Source organism: Haliotis rubra, unplaced genomic scaffold (assembly GCF_003918875.1).
Source record: "Haliotis rubra isolate DU_JTF1 unplaced genomic scaffold, ASM391887v1 Scf1731, whole genome shotgun sequence".
NCBI classification, from domain to species: Eukaryota; Metazoa; Mollusca; class Gastropoda; order Lepetellida; family Haliotidae; genus Haliotis; species Haliotis rubra.
Genome location: NW_025765705.1, coordinates 65,033 through 87,732, shown reverse-complemented (window position 1 = coordinate 87,732; position 22,700 = coordinate 65,033). Strand labels below are relative to the sequence as shown.

The 22,700-nt window shown below is 40.9% G+C and overlaps 1 protein-coding gene across 1 annotated transcript in view; it reads left to right on the top strand.

The window, feature by feature from the left end:
• The first annotated feature begins 7,370 nt into the window (after positions 1-7,370).
• Positions 7,371-22,700, top strand: part of LOC124272831 (platelet endothelial aggregation receptor 1-like) — a 37,651-nt gene continuing 22,321 nt past the window's right edge. The window contains exon 1 of the mRNA XM_046708052.1: positions 7,371-7,438. The gene's annotated coding sequence lies outside the window, so the exon portion shown is untranslated. The remainder of the gene's footprint in view (positions 7,439-22,700) is intronic.

Here is a 22,700-nt window from a genome sequence, read left to right as displayed (position 1 = left end):
AGTGATCAACAGCATGAGCATCGATCTGCGCAATTGGGAACCGATGACATGTGGCAACCAAATCAACGAGTCTGACCACCCGATCCCGTTAGTCGCCTTTTGCGACAAGCATAGTCGCCTTTTAGAGCAAGCATGGGTTGCTGAAGGGCTATTCTAATAGACCCGGACCTTCACGGGTCAACTGCTGTAAGAGGTTATGCCCATGATGTACGTTATCACCTGCAACAGGTGACATATGTGTGCACAACGTCCACGTGTCATCCAACAACTTCCCACACGTCAATTGAATCACATGTGTCAGTAATGAAGGCAGCGCCACTGCTAGAATAATTAACGTTCGTCATGTGTTCTGGCGAGACAGGGTTCAGTCTCGATATTCATGGCTAAATGAATCGAGTCTGGAGTCATTGTAATGGGTGTTTTGTGGTCATTGACGTTGTGCAGCATGATTGTGTTGGGAGTAGTTTGGTATCACAATAAAACTGTACTGCACTCCATATTACTCATGGTAGAGTCTCATGTTGGCATTGCTCATTAATTCATCTTTCATGATGATAATGCTGGCATGCTAGGATTGTGACCTTGTTACTCACATCCCTGCTATGCCATAGCCAGCACTGCCCCCTAGCACTCCTTTTTGAACACATCTGGGGCGTGCGGTACTGGTGGACGAACATGGGCCGACTCATGACGAATGTCAACGTCCAAACGCACCCACAACACTTGGTACTGCTCTCCTTGGTGCGTCAAACAATACGGATCGACCCACGAGAGGTTGGCCTCCAACGATGTACATCTGGTCTAGTGGTGTTGGATGCTAAAAAACAAAACAGTTCGAAATTGCTCTCTGATAGGCTACGTACAAGCAGATATGGCCACATGCCTTCTATTTGGACCAGACGATGCCACAGACAAAGACTGATAATTCCTAATATCCCCTACTTTCTTGCACACATAATAGTGTATTGATTTAAGACCAAGACGTGTACCTCTACGATGACCGCCACATGCAGGTCGCATTAACTGAGTCGTCACAGTCTCCTGTGCATGCTTTTTGGTACCAACAGTCGACAGCCCAGGTTTGGAATCTCTGTATCGTTACTATTGTTTTACCGAGTCATCGATGGACAACTTCACAACAGTGTTAGTGATCTACAATGATAGTTACTTGTTTACACATAAAGATTGCCACCCACTACGTAAATTCCAACATGTGGATACTACAATGGATACTACACCCCGTATACAACAAGAGAAGAAGCAGAGAAGTGAAAACATAACCTGCTCTCATCAATACTGGATACTTAACCCGCGATACAAGTGTCCCCGACATTACGAGACCAGGCATCTTGCAAAAAGACGGACACAACAGATCAGGCAGTGGTATACGCTCATTATAGAAAAAACAAGAAAATTGTGTCGTGAATAACGTTGGTTATAATGATGTAACAAGAGAATGTGCTCACCTAAACTCCTACAGCTGCATGGAAGTTCACAGACAACATAATGGTGAGGATCTTCAAAAGACTACCATTTTGTTGTTGTTGCTTAATCCCGCTCTCAACAATATTCCAGCTATATGGCTGCTGACACTTAAACTCTTCACAGAGTAAAGATACAGTAAAGATGTGAGACAAAGCATACATCAACATGGCCATATCTGATTTCCAAATGTCTGGGTTCGATGTTGCATTCTAGGAATGTAGGACTGAGTGTTCGAATTAGGAGATAAACATCATGTGTTGGGAATCATCCGTTCAATCCGGATGTTATTGAATATTTGAAGCACGGGAATTCATTAGATAACCGATGGTGTTATCGATACTGTAAACACAAAAGCAAACCAAAAGGCCCACAAGGGTTTTACTGTCTGCACTCATTGACACCGAGTAGGGGGTACAGCAATGAAGTGTCATTTGCTGGCCGTTTCAGCAGGTTCCCATGGTAGCATCTGGAACTGCTTAATTGTGACGACATTCCAACTTTACGTCACAGTATGATTTGAATGACGTCACCATTGCTGACGACGCAACTATACAATTGTGTGCGATATTTGTTGGTGTCAATACGCAATGAATAGTCTTGCAATTTCCGGGAATCGAGTACCATTCGATCATGTTTATTAAACCAATCAGATTAGACGGTGACTTTTGCTGTACAATCTCGATTTACCCTGATTGTTTCTACGTTTGTCAGCACCACGTCCCGTCCTCGAGAGATCAGTACATATGTGAACACCCGAGACCTGCGTCACTTCTGACTTAGCTGACACGCCATAGATATAGAGATAGTGTTAAACCTTACTTCACAAATTTGTCTTTATATTCTACTCAAAACAAGAAATGCATAGCCAGTACGTTTCCATGCAATTTTTAGAAAATTAATCATAAATGTGAGTCCAATAAGTATGTCTATGGTGAACGTTCCCTCGAACAAGTTTCGAGTTTGAATCCATTGCTATTGAAAACCTGTCGCCAAATCGCAACCAAATCTGTAAAAAAAGCACGAATGTGATGCGATTCATTCGCTTTCTTGCACATGCAAAATTCGTGCATCATTTGCAATCAAATTTAGGGGGTCTGATTGTTTTAGCGGCAAACGTAAATCTTGAAGTGAAATTCATGCCTGAATTACCGAGTACCAGAGTACCATAATTCATGCCTGACTTACCGAGTACCAGAGTACCATAGGGTGGCTTTGGCATCGGCACTAGCAGCATGGAACGACACGTGATCTTCCTCTGTCGGGAAGACCCCGGGTGACAACACCCGCCCAGGACAGGTTTATTCGTCTTCGACACTTACGGAACAGGTTTACGACAGCATCTTCTTCAACATCTGCAGTGGCAGGACTCCGTCAGACCAACAGTCAGGAGCTGCCTTCGTGAGGCTTGTATTCGTCCTAGTAGAACCTTTGCTAGGGACCTATCCTCACACGACATAATCGGCAACAACATAGACAGTGGTGTGGAAACTATCTCCAGTGGTCATTACAAAGGTGGAGAAGTGTCGTGTTCAGTGAGCAGTCGCGGTATATGCTCAAGCGTCCTGACGGAAGAGCACGTGTGTACACACGGCGTCATGAACGGTATGCTCCCAAGAAGTGGTCACATTTGTTTCTGGTTTTGCGGGAAGAATGTCAGAACATTCCTAGACAGTTCATCCGGAATCTGATCCAATGGGACCAAAGCAGCCATTGATGCTAATGGTGGTCACACAAGACAGTGACAAGATCTGTGACCTTGACCTTCTGCACATGTTATTTGTCACGTCCCACCTCCACTTCCATTCGACAATTTCCATTTCGACTGTGTTTTCTATGTCACTGTCCTGTATCACTCAATAAGTATATGTCCATTTTTTTAGTAAGAAATATTAAAATATCTCCATGAATAGTTCTGATACCAGGTTCTGTTCAACTAGTTTATCATATTTGACTGAAACGAAACTCTATTAGGAAATAAATGTCAGGTTTTACCTTAGACGACTGGGCTACTTATGCCATTATACAATTATGCTACTCAAAGCCACTGTAAAATATGTCCGTGAGACTGCGACGTAATGTGTCGTACGAGTATAAAAAACATCTGGGAACGCATGCAGAGAGCATGTCCGTGATATCAATGTCATCATTTCACAACTGTTTGTATTAGTATGCATGAGGCACATATTTGCTGTGTTTTCCGACCTTGGTCACGGGGAAGCTGAAATCACACTGAAACCATGACGTCCACGTAGCACTTGCTCAGTGTTGCCAGCAACACCAGAGACATCAGTTCAGTAGTGTTTTCATCTCCCATTTGCCCACACAGCTGAAGCTGAACTCAGTGGACAGGTACGTTTGTGTTTGAACACCACCCATCACACACCCGTTGATATGACATTCTCATTTATCTGATAATTGAAATCACGAACCTTATGATTTTGACACTTAATCAAATGTTGTGTTTCAGGACCGCGGTGGATATTCAAGTTATACTGAGTGTAGTAGGGCTGACGCTTTTGTCAACACAAGGTAATATTTATATATGTTTGGTATTTTGCTTCAATTAAAGAAAAATCCACATGTATTTACATTTGCAGTAAAGACGGATGATATTCTGTGTTTCCAGTGAACAGCAGTCTTTGTGGTCTATTACGAATAATAATGCTGTCATTAGATTTCAACACTGATGACTCATTTGACCTGATAATAGAGATGAATTGTCAAACTGTCTTCGTGTTTTATTGGATGTGTAGATGTGTATGATATTAGAGATAATTTCTTGTGCAATGCTGCGGTATAATGCAGTGCTATGAACATTGTATTCACGATTCAAAAGCATAGTTAAACATACATAATTAATGTCTACAATGAACCTATCTTTTACAGCGGATAAGTGCATGGAGGACCAACAGTGCTCAAACTGCTCAAGTACAACAAAATACTGCAGTTCGGATTGCTTTCCTGGATATTTCGGTTTCAGATGCACGTTCCGTTGCAGCAAACACTGCATAAACAGTACATGTAGTTTGACAATGGGTGGCACTTATGGTTGCTCTGACGGTTGTGTTCCTGCTTTGGACGACTGCTTTTGAACAATACATGCAAGCCAGCTTTGTGGCACCAGTTTGCTTGTAATTAATGGTAACTTGTAACAGGCAGAGTACTATCAGTACCCATGTGTACATTTTCAGGGGTCAGCAAGCAGATGAGTCGATACTCAGACGGAGATCAAGGCAACTAGAAACAGGAGAGAACTACGTAATACATCAATATTGGGATATACATGATTACGATGAAGTTTCCCAGGCTCAAGATGATCTGCAAGGACTGGAAGAGGTAGAACACTACGATGAAGTATCTCAAGGGCAGCTGCATGGACCCGCAGTGGAAGAAGATAACGATGAAGTATCTCAAGGGCAGCTGCATGGACCCGCAGTGGAAGAAGATAACGATGAAGTATCTCAAGGGCAGCTGCATGGACCCGCAGTGGAAGAAGATAACGATGAAGTATCTCAAGGGCAGCTGCAAGGACCCGCAGAGGAAGAAGATAACGATGAAGTATCTCAAGGGCAGCTGCAAGGACCCGCAGTGGAAGAAGATAACGATGAAGTATCTCAAGGGCAGCTGCAAGGACCGGAAGAGGTAGAACACTACGATGAAGTATCTCAAGGGCAGCTGCATGGACCCGCAGTGGAAGAAGATAACGATGAAGTATCTCAAGGGCAGCTGCATGGACCCGCACTACCTGTGTTGGCTGATTACTTTCCCGGGGCCAAGGATACAGAAGACAACAACGGTGGTGACACATTACCTGGTTCGGCGAGGGGTTCCCAGTCATACACTCGTTTAAGGAGGGATGTGTTTGTTCATGATCCGAGGACTGTAGTCACGTATATATCACCAACCGAAGACAACACATAAAGTAGCAATGGAAGATACTTAATTAATCAAATACTGATACATTACTTTAAAAAAGTACGCGATGTTGCATCTTTTGTTTTGTCCTGTTTGCAACATATGTTGAATATGTCAACAGGTCACCAAGTCACATCCTGTATTTTCACTGAAGGCTGGTGATTCATCACCATTCTAAAAAACAGTAGCATTTGTAGTTAATGTCATTATGACCGGACTGTTGCTTTGTGGTGTCCGACAGCTAACAAACACTTACACAATTATGCATGTTATGGGTTAACGAATATCTCGTCATCATCGATTCCAACACCTTTGCTTTATACACCTGTCACCGAAATGTAAAAACACATCGCATCACGGCTTCGAAATCCACGAGCCTCTGCTGTCTCAGTCTGGTGACAGGAATACCATTCTTTGTGATGTTTTCCTCAGGCTTCATCGAGATATTTTGGTATACGTAAATTATATTATCTAACACTATATGTTCATATTAGATATGTTATCAATGTTTTAGTAACTTTAGTTTTCATGCGGCAATGGGATTAGTTTGTACAGTATAGATATTCTTTGTTTAGTTATATTCATTTGTCCCACCTCTAGAATAGTAAATATATTTCTGTAAACGCTTAGCGCTTTAGTTTGGCGGCGATTGTTTTGACTTCCGTTTTGATACCAACATGCCAGATTTTGCTGTGAGGATCAGTTTACTATTCTTGGTTTTCCTTACTTAAGAAATCACAAGTCGATTGTCTTCACGGTGGCATTCAGTTCTCCAGGCAAGTAACGATTGGTTGTCAACCCTGACGTCCGCGCTTCACGCTTGTATAGCTCAGCTCTTCCCAGTGTAGTGACCACTAGGAGGCGTTTGACCATGGCGTTCTGTTACAAATATCATCTGACGTTTCTGATAAAACAAAATGGATTTCCCACTTAATGACAACTAAGTGCAGCTTGGGAGTAAAACAATCAGACAAACAGTGGACATCCCTGTTGGAGCCAAGTTTGTTACCACTTGCTCTAATCTATGTCCTAAACAAAGCAATTTGGCCATGATGTTCAGCTTAATTTTCGGGAATATCGGTGATCGAAGATCATGTTCATGTCGATAACAAAATCGTCTCAGCTCTTAGCGGATATTTCACGCCGACGTGAGAGGATTTCATCTATTTTATGTATTTGTCGGTGATCACGGTCTGTACTTATTTAGCGTATATATATCACCGACAAACAGATGTGTGTGTACGTGTATATATTTACTTATAAATAGTACATGCGTGTGAGAGTGTGTGTGTGTGTGTGTGTGTGTGATAGTTTATGTTTGATTTGTGTGGCTAAGTCACTTTTACTTGTAACTGTTAGTTTATATCTTATCACGTGTATATATATTGCTCTCTGCATAGCAACTAATTTGTTATGCAGATCCGCTGTTCAGATGATGCAACTTATCCGCTTGGGTACAAACAACCTGGGTACCTTAGAACTAACACTACCTTCAGTCTATGTTAAGGTATGGGAGATAGGTTACCTTAGCTGTACGATTGCTGTGTACAACGGCAACCAGGTAAATACTACCTTACCAGATTCACTACGTGTATATTATAAAAACATTTACTATAATATTTCCTACCTACAGTGTGTCTTTTTGCTCTTTGTAGAATTGTATTTATATTGTGAAACACTGTAACTTGTGGTAGAGTTGGGAGGTGTTCAACTACATGTAGGTGTATTTTATAGACATAATGAGTACTTTAAACGTGTACATATTATTACATTCCATTCTATATATTTCCGTGTGTTCGTTCAGGCTTTTTCACACATAGATAAAAATAAACCATTCGGCCTCACAACCCACAGTCGTTTGTATTTTTTCTTAGTACACTAAACAAAGCGATGTTATATGTATCACGTTATCCAATGGCCAGCTTGTGTACAAACCCGGATAAATAAACAAGAAAGGAATTACATTACATATATTACTGCAGTCAACTGGGACGCTACTAACGTGAACAGAACCAGTCTGTGTTGAAGAGAAACTTGGGTAAGCAGCCTCACACTATCTGTTTTCATTTTAAAACCTGCGGGATATTTCCCGTTTCTTTGTATCACCTACTATCATCTTGGGCAAAGTAAATGTGTTCAAATAACCTCTGGGTAATTTGTGTGCATCGTAAATGTCGCCGTTTTTGACACATCCCATTTTGGGATCGACGGTGTTTTTAAAAGTAAAAATCGGATTGAATCGCATAAATAATATATAAATGATCCCCGATACATGTATATCTTTCTTCATATCACCACCAAAGATACTTCTGAAACGTCTAAAAGTGAAGAACAAAACGAATTATAAACTTTTAGTATGTCCTTCGGGTTCCACAAAGGGAGACTGATCCATCTCATACTTGAGTAGTAGGGGGGAATATGGATTTCAGACCAGTTCCCCAATAGCGATAACTTCGCGAAATACGAGTCCTACGCAGTATGGAAATATCGCTGAATAATGAGAATCATCATAGAATGTCCGTGCAAAATTTTCCTCTGATCGGTCCCTTTATAGATAAGATGTTGTTAAACGTATGACGCAAATGGTTCAACAAGAGAACTTGAGATACCGAGATTTATCATTGGATTGGTATGGAATAATATATGGACTCCTGAGAGCTAAGCGTATTGAAAACATATCAGTCATAGCGGGAAGAGCAACAGACATTCTGGGTTGGTGTAGGTGGGCAGGACAAAGATCCAGTAGAGTTCTGCTTAAAGGTGGGACCGTTGTTTGGGCAAACCAAAGATTGGAGCTGGCGTTAAAAGTCTCACTATGCAGAATCTTTCGTGGACGGGAACGAAAAATTAACTGGATAATGAGAAACATGGACAAGTTCGACACTGGATTTAGAGTTCGTGTAGAACCAACCCAAACTTTCCTGAAAAGATGGAAAACACTTAGCTTGATATCCGACCTTAAAAAAGCACCTTCATTTTGTATGGATATGTTAGCTGCTTTGTTTAATTCAATTTTATCATCTGGAAAGTACCCCCAGGAATGCACTTTGGGAGTCAGACTCCCCATACATAAAAAGGGCAGCACTAATAACCCTGCACATTACAAACCTATAACATTACTAGAAATATCTGGTAAAATATTCGCAAAGGTGATAAGTCTTAGGTTAGACAAATGGGCGAAAGATGAAAAGTGTTTTGTTTCTGAACAAGCAGGTTTTCGCAAAGGGTTCCGAACAACTGATAATATTTTTATACTTGAATTTATTATAACTAAGCACCTATCTCTACATAAGGGTAGACTTTATTGTGTCTTTGTTGATTTAAAATCAGCTTTGGATTCAGTCGTATAAACTGTGGATATTTAAGGCAAAGTGTTTCGTTTACTTCATAATACGTATGCAAATGTGAAGGCTTGTATTTCTTTAGAAGATGGTAATGCCGTCTTTTTCGAGTGCCTGTTTGGTGTTAGACAAGGATGTCAGTTGTCGCCATTTCTATTTTATTTCTTTATTAATGATATTCTTCAATTTTTGTCTATGGATAACCAAAGGTGTATTGATATAGATTTACTGGAACTTTTCATTTTACTATTTGCTGATGATATTGTTATGTTTGATAGTACAGTTGGAGGTTTACAGAAAAGAATCGATAAATTAACAAGCTATTGTGATAAATGGCAACTAAAGGTTAACATTGACAAGACTAAAGTGATGTTTTTTAGGAAAGGTGGTAGACTAAAAAATATGAACGTTTCACACTTAATGGTACCTCTATCGACAGAGTTTCATCCTACAAGTATCTTGGAGTCCACTTCTCTTCTTCCGGATCATGGTATATTACACAAAAGACATTGTCAGAGCAGGCCATAAAGGTTTTGTCGATGCTAAGGTCTCGAATCCCAAATTTAATGAATCTTTCATCTCAGGTTTTGATGCATTTTTTTTATGTCAAGATTATGCCCATCCTATTATATGGTAATGATGTTTGGGTTTTTCACCCCTCACCCAATGCTATTCGAGTTCATGATACGTTTTTAAAGGACTTTTTACACCTAGGTAGGACTGTACCAAATATTGTGGCTAGAGGCGAACTTGGACGTTATTCTGTTAAGGTGAATCAGCATGTCAAGATAATCAGTTATTGGCTCAGATTAGCTATATAATGCTATCTTAAAACATATCTATTTCTACCAATATAAGCTGGCAGAAAATGGAATTAATTGTTGGGCTCTCAAGGTAAAAAAAATATTATTCAGTTTAGGATTTGGCTTTGCTTGGGTACAACGGGGCGTTGCAAATATTAATCATTTTCTAAGTACGTTCAAGCAGAGATGTGTGGATATTGACAGGCAACTATGGTTCGATAATTTAGCCCATTACTCCAAGTTAAGTTTTTATAGACAAATTAAAGTGAATCACAGGCATGAAAATTTTTAATAGCTGTACCAATTCATGTTTACCGTATAGCGCTCTGTAAATTCCGCTGCTCAAATCATAATTTAAAAATTGAGGTTAATAAAAGATGTAATATTCCACCAGAAAAAGATTGTGTCCTTTTTGTATTGTCATTGTTCAAGAATCTGAATTTCACTTCTTGTTACAATGTCCATTTTATTCAGACCTTAGAAGTAGTACTCTACCCATGGATTACTGTACATCGCCGTCTTTACAAAAAATGTATCTGCTTTGTAAATCTGATAATGAGTACATTATTAACTGTCTTGCAAAGTATGTTTTCCTCGCATTTAAAAACGTGCCAAACTTTCGAAATTAATATAATGATAACAGGTATTTATATATGTTCTCATTATAACTACATGTATTCATTACAATTAGTGCTCCTTAGAGTAACGCTATTGTTATATTGCCTGTATACGTAAAATGGGCCGGTGTTACATTTTGTGGTATAACTCCTGTTGCAATGTCCATCTTATACAGACCTTAGAAGTAGTACTCTAATCATGTATTATAAGTACATCATTAACAATATTGTAAAGTATGTTTTCTTCGGATTACAAAAAATGTGCAAAGTCAATATAAGGATCACATGTATTTATTTATGTACTCATCATAACTATATGTATTCATTACAACTGGTGCTCCATAAAGTAACGTTATTGTTATACTCCATGTACATGTAAAATGGGCCGATGTCCTCATTTACTTCTGAATAAACAACTATTACTACTCGTCTTAGCTGGTGTTAGTTCGAATCTTTTGTTTCATTCTGTGGTATTTGGTGAGTTGTGCCAACGCCAAACGGAACTCTTCCTCCGTGATCTTGCTATCAGCTTCAGTTAAAACCGTAATTCTCGTACATTGCAGCCGACGTGAAATGAAGTTAAGAGCTATCCCCGCCGGCCCCAATACCCTGGCTACTATTTGTAGCCCGTGGACGACAGGAAGACTTCAATAATAAGTGTATAACATTTATCCCAGATTCTCGGGCTTGATTATGTTTATTAAATTCTAAAAATAGACTTTTATCTGTTTTTCCCTGACGGTTGAATAACATATTGCATGTTTGGTATGGAAATGTTGATACGTACGGCCACCATGTTGTTGGGTTTTAAAGAACCAAGTAGAGCAAACCCCTCATCATGCATGACAATACAGTGGTAGGTAAGGATGATATTGATTATCTGTTCAGTTCGAGTATCACGTCTCGTTGTTTGTACACATTGTTTTTTAACTGCAAGGCGTACAACGCGTCTTCAACACTGGGTTGATTGAATTCACGCGTGTCCCCGAGATCGGTGAGCGCTAGTGTAGTGCATTTTGCAGCGTACATCATTATGATAATTTTACAAAATAGTTTTCCAATGGTTTTCTGATAGTGTTTCGTGCGTGAACTTCAAGCTGATGAGATGTGTATATTCGTGGGTTAGAAACATTTTGCTGAGTGAAATATTATTTTCCAAGACGACATTGACCCCCTTGAGACTCGTGTAAGCTGTCGTGATTCTCTGGATGTAAATTTTAAAAGTGATGTTTATGTCTTTGAGCGCAACGGAGTTTGACACTTGTCACGATTTCGACATCATCAGATGATTGCTCACTGAGAAATACTTTGATGTATACAGTATAGCGTCATACTCCGTGGAATCCCTTGTACTTCAGCCGACGCTTCATCAAATTCAGTCATCAGCTGTAAACGTGTGCCGCCTTGGAGGGACAGATGACTCGGCAGCATGTAGTCTGCTCTTCTCGGGACGACGTTCACGAGCAAGCTCCCAGCACAATCCCGTTATTGACGACTTTCATTACATAATAATCCTTATTCTCGATCAACACGCTTGGAGAAACGACGTTGATATTGAGCAGCCAGTCGATTTTAGGCAATATCAATGTCCATTAGTTGTCGTCAGTGTAGACGAGATTATACAAGGTGTTTTGGATATAACCCAGGTTTTGCCATCATTTAAATCGCCTGCTGCGGCCATGAACCATTTGTTGTTGTTACGCACGAGATTGTATTGAGTGTCATTGAAGAGTCCATCCCCGATCTCGACATCGTCGAAACCTCCTAGATTACTAGCAGTAGCTCCGTCATCCAATTCGGTGCGATTGTACACTTTGTTTTTCAGTTGCAAGGCGTACAGCGTACCTTTGACTCCGGATTCATCGAATCCTCACGAGTCCCCGATGATTGAGATCGCTACGTTAACACATTTTCTGATGCGTTGCGTTCCGGGACCCACAGCTTCTGTCATTGTTTATGTGTAGCGTCGTGCTGAGATATCCTATGTGTATTGGTTCATGCTTTATATCTAAAACGGATTTTTGCGTTCGGTGATAGTGCCTGGAGTTAATTTCTTGTATGGAAACGACTCAGTTCTTCCGTCATTGTAGTTTTCTTTTTTGACCATCATTGCTCTCAGCATCTTTGAAGGCCTTTCGCCTTGAATGTTATCGGTCGTACTTATCTGTTCGAGATAAATGCACAGCTCATGATAGGAAACTAGGTTGAGTAGTTTAGAGCCCGTCACGGTGGTTTGCTGTGGTACTTTCTTCGACGTCAACCTGAGTGTTCTGGCCAGAGGTCGGCTGAGTCTTAAGTTGTCTATCCCATTGTTCAATAGCACGATCGTGCCATTGGAATCGTTCAGTTTCAATTTGGCTCCCAGAGGTTTGAAGATTTCATCGTTGAGCGAGCACTGTAGTAACCATCGCTCAGCATGTGTCGCTCTTTGTTGACAAAGAGTTTGTTGTTGTTGGCGTCGCGGGTTGTACATGATATCGCAGCGAGCGACCTCAAGTTGTCCCGATGTGTTAGCGATTGCGTGCAGCAGTTGAATGGGCTCGCCGCTGTGAATTCCCGGCAGCGTCATGTACATATTGGAAACATATACCTATATCATTATTATTATTATTAAAATGCAATATGAGTGACGTGCTAACGAATATGGAAATCATGGTGGATATGGACGGAACGAGTTTTAAAACGAATTTCATTGATATTTTTGAAAACAATGTCTTGACCGACAGTAATGCTAAGGTGGTGGTAAACTGGAATCATAACCCGATGCGGTTTTGGCAAAACCAACTCAATTTTGCCTTATGGTGCATGACGACGGGATCGGGTGTGACACTCGATTATTGAACGGACAAACTTACTAAGGCGGTCACCTTGTTTCATATTTATTATCAGACGAAACGAATTTTGAAGGTAATAGGTGCACCTCTTCTGCAAGATGAGGCGTGGAGAATGATTGATAACCCATACAATTGGCGTATTTGGTCGGAATTTATGATTCACACGAATAAAGACTTTCGACTTCCTGATGTGAACTACTTTCTCAGTAAACTCTACACTTATTTCCTTTAAAAGTCACATGCAACGTAAAACACAACTTTGCAGATTCTGATACCTTTCGGTATGGACTTACCGAAAAAAATCGTCAAAAATGCAAATTCAACTTATAAAGTTGAAAAATAACGCGAAGAAAAAAAACATGCGTAAATCGGAGTTCAAACGTTTCACTAATTTTCCCCTGACTTTTAGGGTAAAAACTGGTTTCAACAGCTGGGCTGCGCTCATAGCACGTGCGCAGTGAAATAGGTTCGCGCAGCTTGGAAGCGGGTTGTCCGGTGAAGGCTTTGGTGTGAGCTATTTTTCTAATGTTTTGTTGATATCTCACAGGCGCGAGCTTTTTATATGTTATGACAGTAAATTAACTGTTTATATAATTTCATTTGTCTATTTCACCACACGTTCTTCTTACCGAGTCACTTTCTCAGTTCGATACTTTTAAGCAATGTCATTATTTAGCGTTGACAGAATTTCCAACTGTGATATAGACATGTCGTTGTCACAGACAAAACTCAATGTCTTGTTTTATTGACACCTGTGTGGCTGCCTGCCCCGCGTCTGCTAAGGACAATATTCAATACACAGCTGCTATCACTGACCACATGCAATTTGAACTTAACACCAGTCAGGCTATAAACCATAAACAAAATGCATTGATTTATGGCCCGAGTTCGGTCTCTGTCACATTATGTAATTTCACAGACAGGCAGGTGTGATACTTGAACACATGACATGTTATGATGTCTGTTGATTGCTAAATGTTATACATAAAAAATGAGCATGTATTTACAAAACCCAACATCTCTATATATACACACGCAATGAGCCGTGCCGTTACACTTGAGTGAACACCCACCCGCTCTGACTGGGTTTGGTATCCCGGCTGCTTCGTTTCTTGGGAAGTAAACCCAAGTACACAATATTGCACTTTTGATTTGAGATTGTACGCTTATAATTTTGTTTTAATGGGTTTTTTCATAACCAACAATGTATATTATATGTCATGAATACGTGATAATTGTGTTTTAATTATATTTGATTTTTCGGTTGCATGTGACCTTTAACCATGAACGTTTAGACTCACTTATACGGGTGGTGAGTACATACCGGGATACCATACGTTTACAGGCCCCATGACCAACGATCAATTCATGTTGCATACATCAAGCCAACCGATCGTGGAGCAGCTACCGCCTGGATGAAAATGATATCAAAAAACTTGAAGGGGTTATCTCATGCCGGTACCATACGCTTGGACCATTCCATTTGAATTTGTGTGTGGCGATTCTCGGCTAGCATGCTCAAACACTTTCAGGTATCATTGGTAATGGAACGGAAAAGACTAACAGAAAGAACTGGTGTCGAACGTCGAGGATTCCCTCTCATCTCTGGTGGATTTACCAATAGCCATCAAGAGATACCAAGACACGTTGGAGAATGCCAGGTCTAAAGTCGACTACGTTTTCGGCGTAGGGTTGTACATGGCTCGGAGGGAGACATGCGACTGAGGATCAATAAAGTGGTAGGTTATAATAACGAAATCAAAATCGCCAACAGCGATCAGAAACTGGGCGTGAACCCAGACATCAACGCGTCTCAAGTCGCACCATCAACTCCCACCCGCAAAACAGGCATAGTGGTACCACCATCGCCACAACCGAAGCTGAGAGTTTAACCCCCACCACCGAACCTACTGACATACGCGGTGGTCGAAAATCAGCGACGCGTCGATTGCAAGACGGCACCTGTGGTCAGCGGGATCACAGTCAGACTGTTACCTTTGATAAAACATTCCTTTGCAGTGACATACACTTGCGATGACGACCACAGATTTTGGCCATTTTTGACAGAAAGCCCAGCATCAAGGATGCCCGTGAGTGTGGCGGCAGCTTTGCCAGCCAGTTTGGCGTGCTTCCCAGAGACATTTCAGATGTTTTTTAAACCAGTCTTTCAGTTCGCCACTGCCGCTGCATGGAGGAGGAACCAGTGGGGCGCTGCCACCCCTGCCAGTCAGAAAGATGACTAGGGTCGATATGATGAACCCTAGCGTCATCAAAACGCTGGTGATAGTGCTCACTTGTTCCCAGAACAATGTTCAGATCATGTTGGCTAACGTGGTGTCTAGCACTCGGCTGATTTGTGATCGGTGCGCTTCCCTGTTGATGGTGGCGGCTTCCAGTTGGGATGATTTCTGGTCTTGCAAGTTCAATGCGACACATGCTGAACTCATTACCGTTGTTGTCCGCTTGCTTAAGTTTTGTTTTCTTGTAAGTGATGCACTCCTAGAGTACGTTCACTTTGGCCATGTTGTTCACAAGGTCTCCCCATATGTTTTTAAGGGCCTCGTCTAGAGCTTTAAGATCCCTGATGGGAAATTCGAAACCGGGTAAGGGTTTGTCTCAGTACGTGGCCACCATATTTTTCAGTCCGTCCGATGCTTCTTGTGCTCGTTGCACATGCTGTACGTCTTTCAGATTGTCTCCAGCAAAAGTGCTTGCCGTGGCACCGAGCTTTGTCTGCACGATTTCCAGATGCTTGGCAGCCTTCGGTGAAAGTCTGGATCATCCGCCGCCATAATTTTGCAGGTTTAATTCGTTGCAGAAGAAGTTGATATGTGTTTTCCGACCAGAGTCAACAGAGCGAGCAGTTTTCTTGTGCCAATATTGGTTTTCACCGAAAGCGATTTTGAGCTTGGAATAGTCGCAATACAGGGGCTTGATGTTAGTTATATCTCGCCTTAAAGCATCATAATAATCGTTCAAATTGACAACATCTTTTTTGAGTTTGACATGGTCATGAGCCCAGAACTGACCTGGCAGATTGGCAGTACTTGGGAAAGCTGTCCATCCTGTATGATCGCGTTTTGCAGCACCCAAAGATTGTCAAGGGCAAGAGTGTCACGCTGTGGGACATCAACCTAAACGTACGGCCGGATCGATGTAAAGCATTTTGATCATTCCCGTGGCGGAAACCTGTTTTTACTTGTACTATGGACCTCTGGCCTACAGTTCAGAAATAAAGAACTCTCTCACGTGGCGGAATACCAGCGGCTTCGAAGAAGCAGCAAAGCCACTTGGAACCCAAAGATCACAAAAGTGGAAGTGACCGTTGAAGGCGTGCTCCAACCATCTGTTCAGTCACTTACAGTGAGACGAGAACCAAAAACTACCAGCTATCAAGCGATCACCGGAAATTCACGCTGTCATCAAGTATATTCAACTCGTTGACGTGTCCATTGGGGAATTCCTGACACGCCGCACTGACAACGGGAGCGAAAGCATCATGCTACAAATCACCAAGAAGGCGCACCAAGATTCGTTCAAGCCATCTCTTAGCTTACCTCACTATCCGCTCTGTGCCATAATCTGTGGCCAAACGGTTGGCAGTAAAATGGTATTCATGCTGGACATGCTAGAAGGATACGATCAGGATGTGTTCGACCACGTTGTCATTCTCTGCCCGACTTTGCACGTCAACAAGACGTATACGGAGAGAGCGTGGTTGATCAACGACAACTGTGTACAAAAACTCAATCCAGGAACCCATCGGCAGGACTGGTTGCGTGTGCTTATCATGAAGTTTAAAGGAGAGTCGATGCTGTTCCTCATGGACGACAGCAGTGCCAACAAAGAAATCATCAAAAAACGAGACATGCTCTCGTATTTAGCTTTTTCAAGCCGGCAAATGAAACACAGTGTGTGGGTCCTGATGCAAAATTTCAACCCGGTGCTGAAAGATCTGCGGGAACAGATGCGATGGGTCACCTTGTTTCACTGTAAGGACAGCGATTGGTTCGAGGAATGCCTGCGGAAAAACAATGTGACCATGTGAAAACTCTGCCAGACGAAATGAAACACGCCAAACTCATATTAAAAATGCACCAACCCGTGGCATATGCAGCAGTCACTTGCAAAATTTACCAAAACTACTAGCAAGAATTTAGAGAACTTCTAGCAAACATTTAGAAAACTACTAGCAAACTTTAGCAAACTACTAACTACTATAATTAGAGAAACTACTAGCAAATTTTAGCACGACTTAAGCAAAATGATATTCGAAATTCTCTTTCTGTTTCACTTGACGTGAAACTATCGTTCTGTCTCGGCTGCATGGGATTTTGTTATTTTAGACTAAAGAAATAGATTGTTGCATTGTAAGATCTACAACGACGACCTACTCAAACAAATGTGCGGCAAAGATGATGGCTGTAAAGGCAAGCAATAATTGAGCAATAATATCACCACCGAGAAAATTTACAAGATGCCGGCTGAGGAAGTTGACAAACTGTATGCGAGGTAAAGTTCCAGACTCAGCGACGAAATAACAATAAGGTCTGCCATGACTCAAATCTTCTCCGGCACTGCTTCATATATCCTCCCATTCCACCAAAATATCGACTCTACCTGTGCAAAGACCTTGAAGTGGATCCGTTCGTTGGCCACGTTTTTAATGCCATCAGCTGTGATATGTACCACCAGTATGGCACGTTAATATACAATATGACCAAACCGACGATGATGAACAACAACAATTCGATTGTGGAGGAGGTGGGTCTGTCGCCAGTGATTGATATTTAGACCAAGAAAAAAACACCAAAATTAGCTGCCGGTAAAGAAGACGGGTTAGTCAAAGGCAGCATCATGCATCATCGTTGTCACTGTATTGATATATAAATTCAAACCAGCGTCATCGACACCACAGTCACCACCGTCGCTGCTAACGCTGCCACCTACTAGCAAACAACAATTAGAAATATGCCCGCATATCATGTTATAAACAATTTTTAGTTTTTTAATCTATGCACACACAATGTCAACTACCGACGGAAAAACAAAAATGAAATAAATATAATCTTAATCTGTAAAACATAAAAACAACTTCTTGTACAAAAAATTATTTTGGAAGAGGCTAAAACATATCACCGCAACCTCTCCGTGTTCTGGATTGACTACTAAACAGCATACGACTCTGTTCCTCACGAATGGATTCTGACGTCTCTTCACTGTATTGGCCTCCCTGAGTGACTACTGGATTTATTCAAGTCTCTAATGAGTTTCTGGTCGACTCAACTTGAGATGTACTCGCAAGGGCAGGTGCAGACTTCGGAATCGATTCCAATCAGAAGGGGATTATTTCAGGGGGACTCCTTTAGTCCTTTGCTTTGTTTGTCTTTAAATCCTTTGAGCTTTCTGCTCAATAAAGAGGAGGGTTACCATCCTGGACCTCCTCAGCACAGATCCCCAACACCACTTACTCATCATCTCTATATGGATAACATTGAGCTCCTTGCCAAAGGAGATACCAATTTGAAAGAACAGGTTCAGTAGTAGGAGGATGGTGTTCCGGCCGCAATTGTGTCTTAGAGGTTTAATTGTGACCGAATCCGGTCCCCCCGGAGGGTAAAACAATTCCCTTCAGCAACGTGAGGGATTTGAATGCCAAAACTCAGAGCCCTAAGTCCAGCGTGTTCCCTTCACTCCAGTAGACTTGCTGGTGGTGCCAGTACATTAAAGATATGTATAGCTCATGCACCTTCCCAGCTGATGAAAGCCGCTTTTATAATCATGGATTGTGTCTTCTAAAAATCGGGAAGATAGTGTTCTGGATCCAATGACAGTGGCACAAGCAACTGCGCCACCATCCCTGGACCCATCTGTAAATAAGGATTTATATGTGTTATATTTATTTCTTAATTGACTAAATTCTTGTTGATACTGTTATTCATTTGTTTCTGGTTTTTAAAATATGGTTAATGTTAGGTCGACTTGTGGCCTAACCAACTGCCAAGGAGGCCAAGAAAGCAAACGGGTAGGAGCTATATTTTCCAGCTCATTGCCGGCAGCAGCAACGAATGGTTTAATTCTGAGCCCAAGAGGCGGAACAAGAGAAGACTTTTTGTTGTACAGATTCCCATAGAGAGGATGAAAGACACAGTTATATGCAGGGTTCGACTGATTAGAAGATAGTTTAGTAATATACTGCAAAGATAATTTGATACGGCGTTGGTTTAGAGAAGGCTGCTCAGCTTCAAGATAAATACTATGAAGTGTAGAAGTTCAGAAAGATCAAAGACAAAGTCGTAGACCTTGGTGATGGACAGAATCCAGTAGTTTCAAATTGCTTTTACAGGCTCAACCATATACGATGGAGCCATAATCAAGTTTTGACGAGATGAGTGATCTGTACAAATGAAGGAGAGAAGTTTGATCCCTTCCCCACTTTGAATTAGACACGACTTTTAATAGATCTAATGCCTTCAGACATTTAGTCTTCAAATACTTAATATGTGGTAAAAAGGTCAAATGCTTGTCAAACACCAGTCCCAAAAACTTGGCTTCCTTTACAACGTTAATTGGAGAGCCATCCAAGTACAGTTCGGGATCTTTATGAGGCTTATATTTCCGACAGAAATGTATACATTTGGTCTTTATCTGTGAAAATTTAAAGCCATTCTCAAGTGACCATTTATGAATTTTATTTAAACACATCTGTAATTGTCTCTCGATGGTATGCATATTTTTACCACGACATGAAACGTTAAAATCATCCACAAACAATGACCCATCTATTGAGTCATTTAATACTTTTGAGAGACTATTGATTTTTATGCTAAACAAAGTAACGGACAAAATACTTCCTTGTGGAACCCCCTGATCCTGATTATAATGGTCAGACAGGGTTGATCCAACACGCACTTGAAATTGCCTGTCAGCTAAAAACTGTGATATAAAATGAGGCAAACGGCCTCTCAAACCAAAGTCATGTAAATCTCTTAAAATACCATGTTTCCATGTTGTATCATAAGCTTTCTCTAGGTCGAAAAAGATTGATACAGCATGCTGGTTATTTACAATGGAATTTTTAACGAATGATTCTAGTCGAACCAAATGGTCAATAGTGCTTCTTTTTTTACGAAAACCACATTGAATGTTAGTAATTAGATTATTGGATTCTAGAAACCACACTAATCTATTATTGACCATGCGTTCCATGGTCTTGCAAACGCAGCTAGTTAATGAAATAGGTCTGTAGTTTGATGGATCTGTATGATCCCGGCCAGGCTTAGGTATTGGTACAACAATGGCATGACGCCACGAAGGAGGAAAATGCCCTGTCGTCCAAATATTATCAAAAATATTCAGAAGTGTTTCAAGACAAGCATTAGGTAAATGTTTCAGGAGCTGATAGTGGATATTATCAGCACCTGTAGCCGTATCATGAGCTTGCGTTAAGGCAGTATTCAGCTCATGTAGTGAAAATACTTCATTATAATCTTCACCATTATCAGAATGAAAGTTAATTTTAAGTTTTTCTTGATGATCTTTATATTTCTGAAACTTTGGATTGTAGTTGGATGAAGAAGAATGTCTAGCTAAAGTTTCACCCAACTTGTTTGCAATGTCAATTTTATCAGTTAACAGATCGTGGCCATCTTTCAGATGATGAACACTAGAATTTCTACCTTTGCCCTTGATTCTCTGTATCATGTTCCATACCTTCGTCATTGGTGTACGGGAATTAATCTTTGATACAAAGTTCTTCCAAGACTGGCGTTTACTTTGTTTAAAAGTACGTCGAGCCTTGGCATTATTCATTTTTAAATTATTGAAATTGTGGACTGTAGGATGGCGGCGAAAGTATTTCTCTGCCTTCTTCCTACACTTCCTAGCTTGTTTACAATCGTCAGTAAACCATGGTTTACGAATGTGTGGCTTAGCAGAAGCCTTAGGAATAGTTTCATCGGCAATATTATTCAGTTTATCAGAGAACAGCTGAATCGAATCTGGAGCATTGACAAACAATTCTGATTTCAAGTTGTCAGCACATAGTGTCTGAAATAATGGCCAGTTGGCCTTATTAAAATTCCACCTTGTTGCAGGTGGGTCATCAGTCGGGATTATAGCTGAAAGTATTGTGGGAAAATGGTCACTTCCACACAGGTCATCATGAACTGACCATTCGAATTCGTTATAAATACTTGGATCTGTGAGCGACAGATCGAGTGCAGAATAAGTTCCCGAACCAGGGTGTAAATATGTGACAGATCCATCATTAAATATGCATAAATTATTGTTTGAAATGAAGTCCTCAAGAATTTTTCCTTTATTATTGGTATCGGTACTTCCCCACAAAGGGTTATGTCCGTTAAGATCACCCATGATTATAAATGGTTGAGGAAGCTGTTCAAAAAGATCCTGGAGGTCAGACTGCTGAAGAGTTGAAGACGGAGAAATATATAAAGAACAAAGTGTAAAGGTTATCTGTAAAGTAAGACGGACAGCAACAGCTTGAAGATTGCTTTTAAGAGTAACCGGGCTATGGATAACACCCTGCCTCACTAGAATAGAAGCGCCGCCAGTTGCTTTATCACCTGGAGGGGAGAATGAATGAAAGGAATTGTATTGACGCAATTCAAATTTATCAGTACTTTTCAGGTATGTCTCTTGTAAACTAAAAGCCGATGGTTTAATATCTTGCGATAGTAATTGTAGATCATTAAAATTGTTCCTAAGGCCTCTGCAATTCCATTGTAGTAATTTCATAAAACAAATTTAAGGAGGTTCAACTGGAGATCGTGAGCGCATGGAAGTGCAACTCCTACACCCTGTATGTGAGTGAGTGATCTCCATATCAAGTGGTTCAAATGGATTTTGAACCGTCACAGGAGGTGTCGACGAAGGAGAATCTTCCAAATGTTGAAGAGCTCTGGTCTTTTTTCTCAATTTTTTCTTTTCCTTATTCGACAGGTGGACAACGCTCTCTGTTGCCTGTGTTGAATTAATATCATCTGGCTGTGATTCCTCAGTCTGGGATGCTGATGAGCGTTGACAATCTTGTGATATTGAAGTATTGTCACTCAAGTTCATCTGAGTTGCATTTACCCAGGTTAAGTCAGTCTGACAGGAAGTTGAAACTGTTTTTTTAATAGATGGCGAAACAGAAGAAGAAACTGTGGCCGAATATGTTTGACCAATAGAAGATTTTGACTGAGCGTTAACTAATTTCTTTGCCTCAAAGTACGAGATGTTATTCATGCATTTGATTTTAAGAATTTGGCTTTCATATTCAAACTTTGGGCAAGATTTTGGGCAAGATTTAGACGAAGCCAGATGCTCACCACTGCAATTTGCGCACTTGATGTTACCAGTGCAATCGGTACTGTCATGGGTTCCACTGCAGCGTGAGCAGATAGACTTGCCAGTACATGATCTTGCACCATGGCCAAACTTTTGGCATTTATAACACCGGAGTGGATTTGGTACATATACCTCCACTCCGATATTACAGTATCCAGCCTTAATAGATTGAGGAAGCATAGTCAGACCAAAAGTGAAGAGGTAAGTGTTTGTTTTTATCACGTTTGAATCCTGTTTCCGGGTGAAACGCTTCACAGAAATAACACCTTGATCCGTCAACTCTGCCACAATATCTTCTTCAGACATGTCTGATAAACAACGCGACCTGTCTCTAACAATACCTCTACAAGT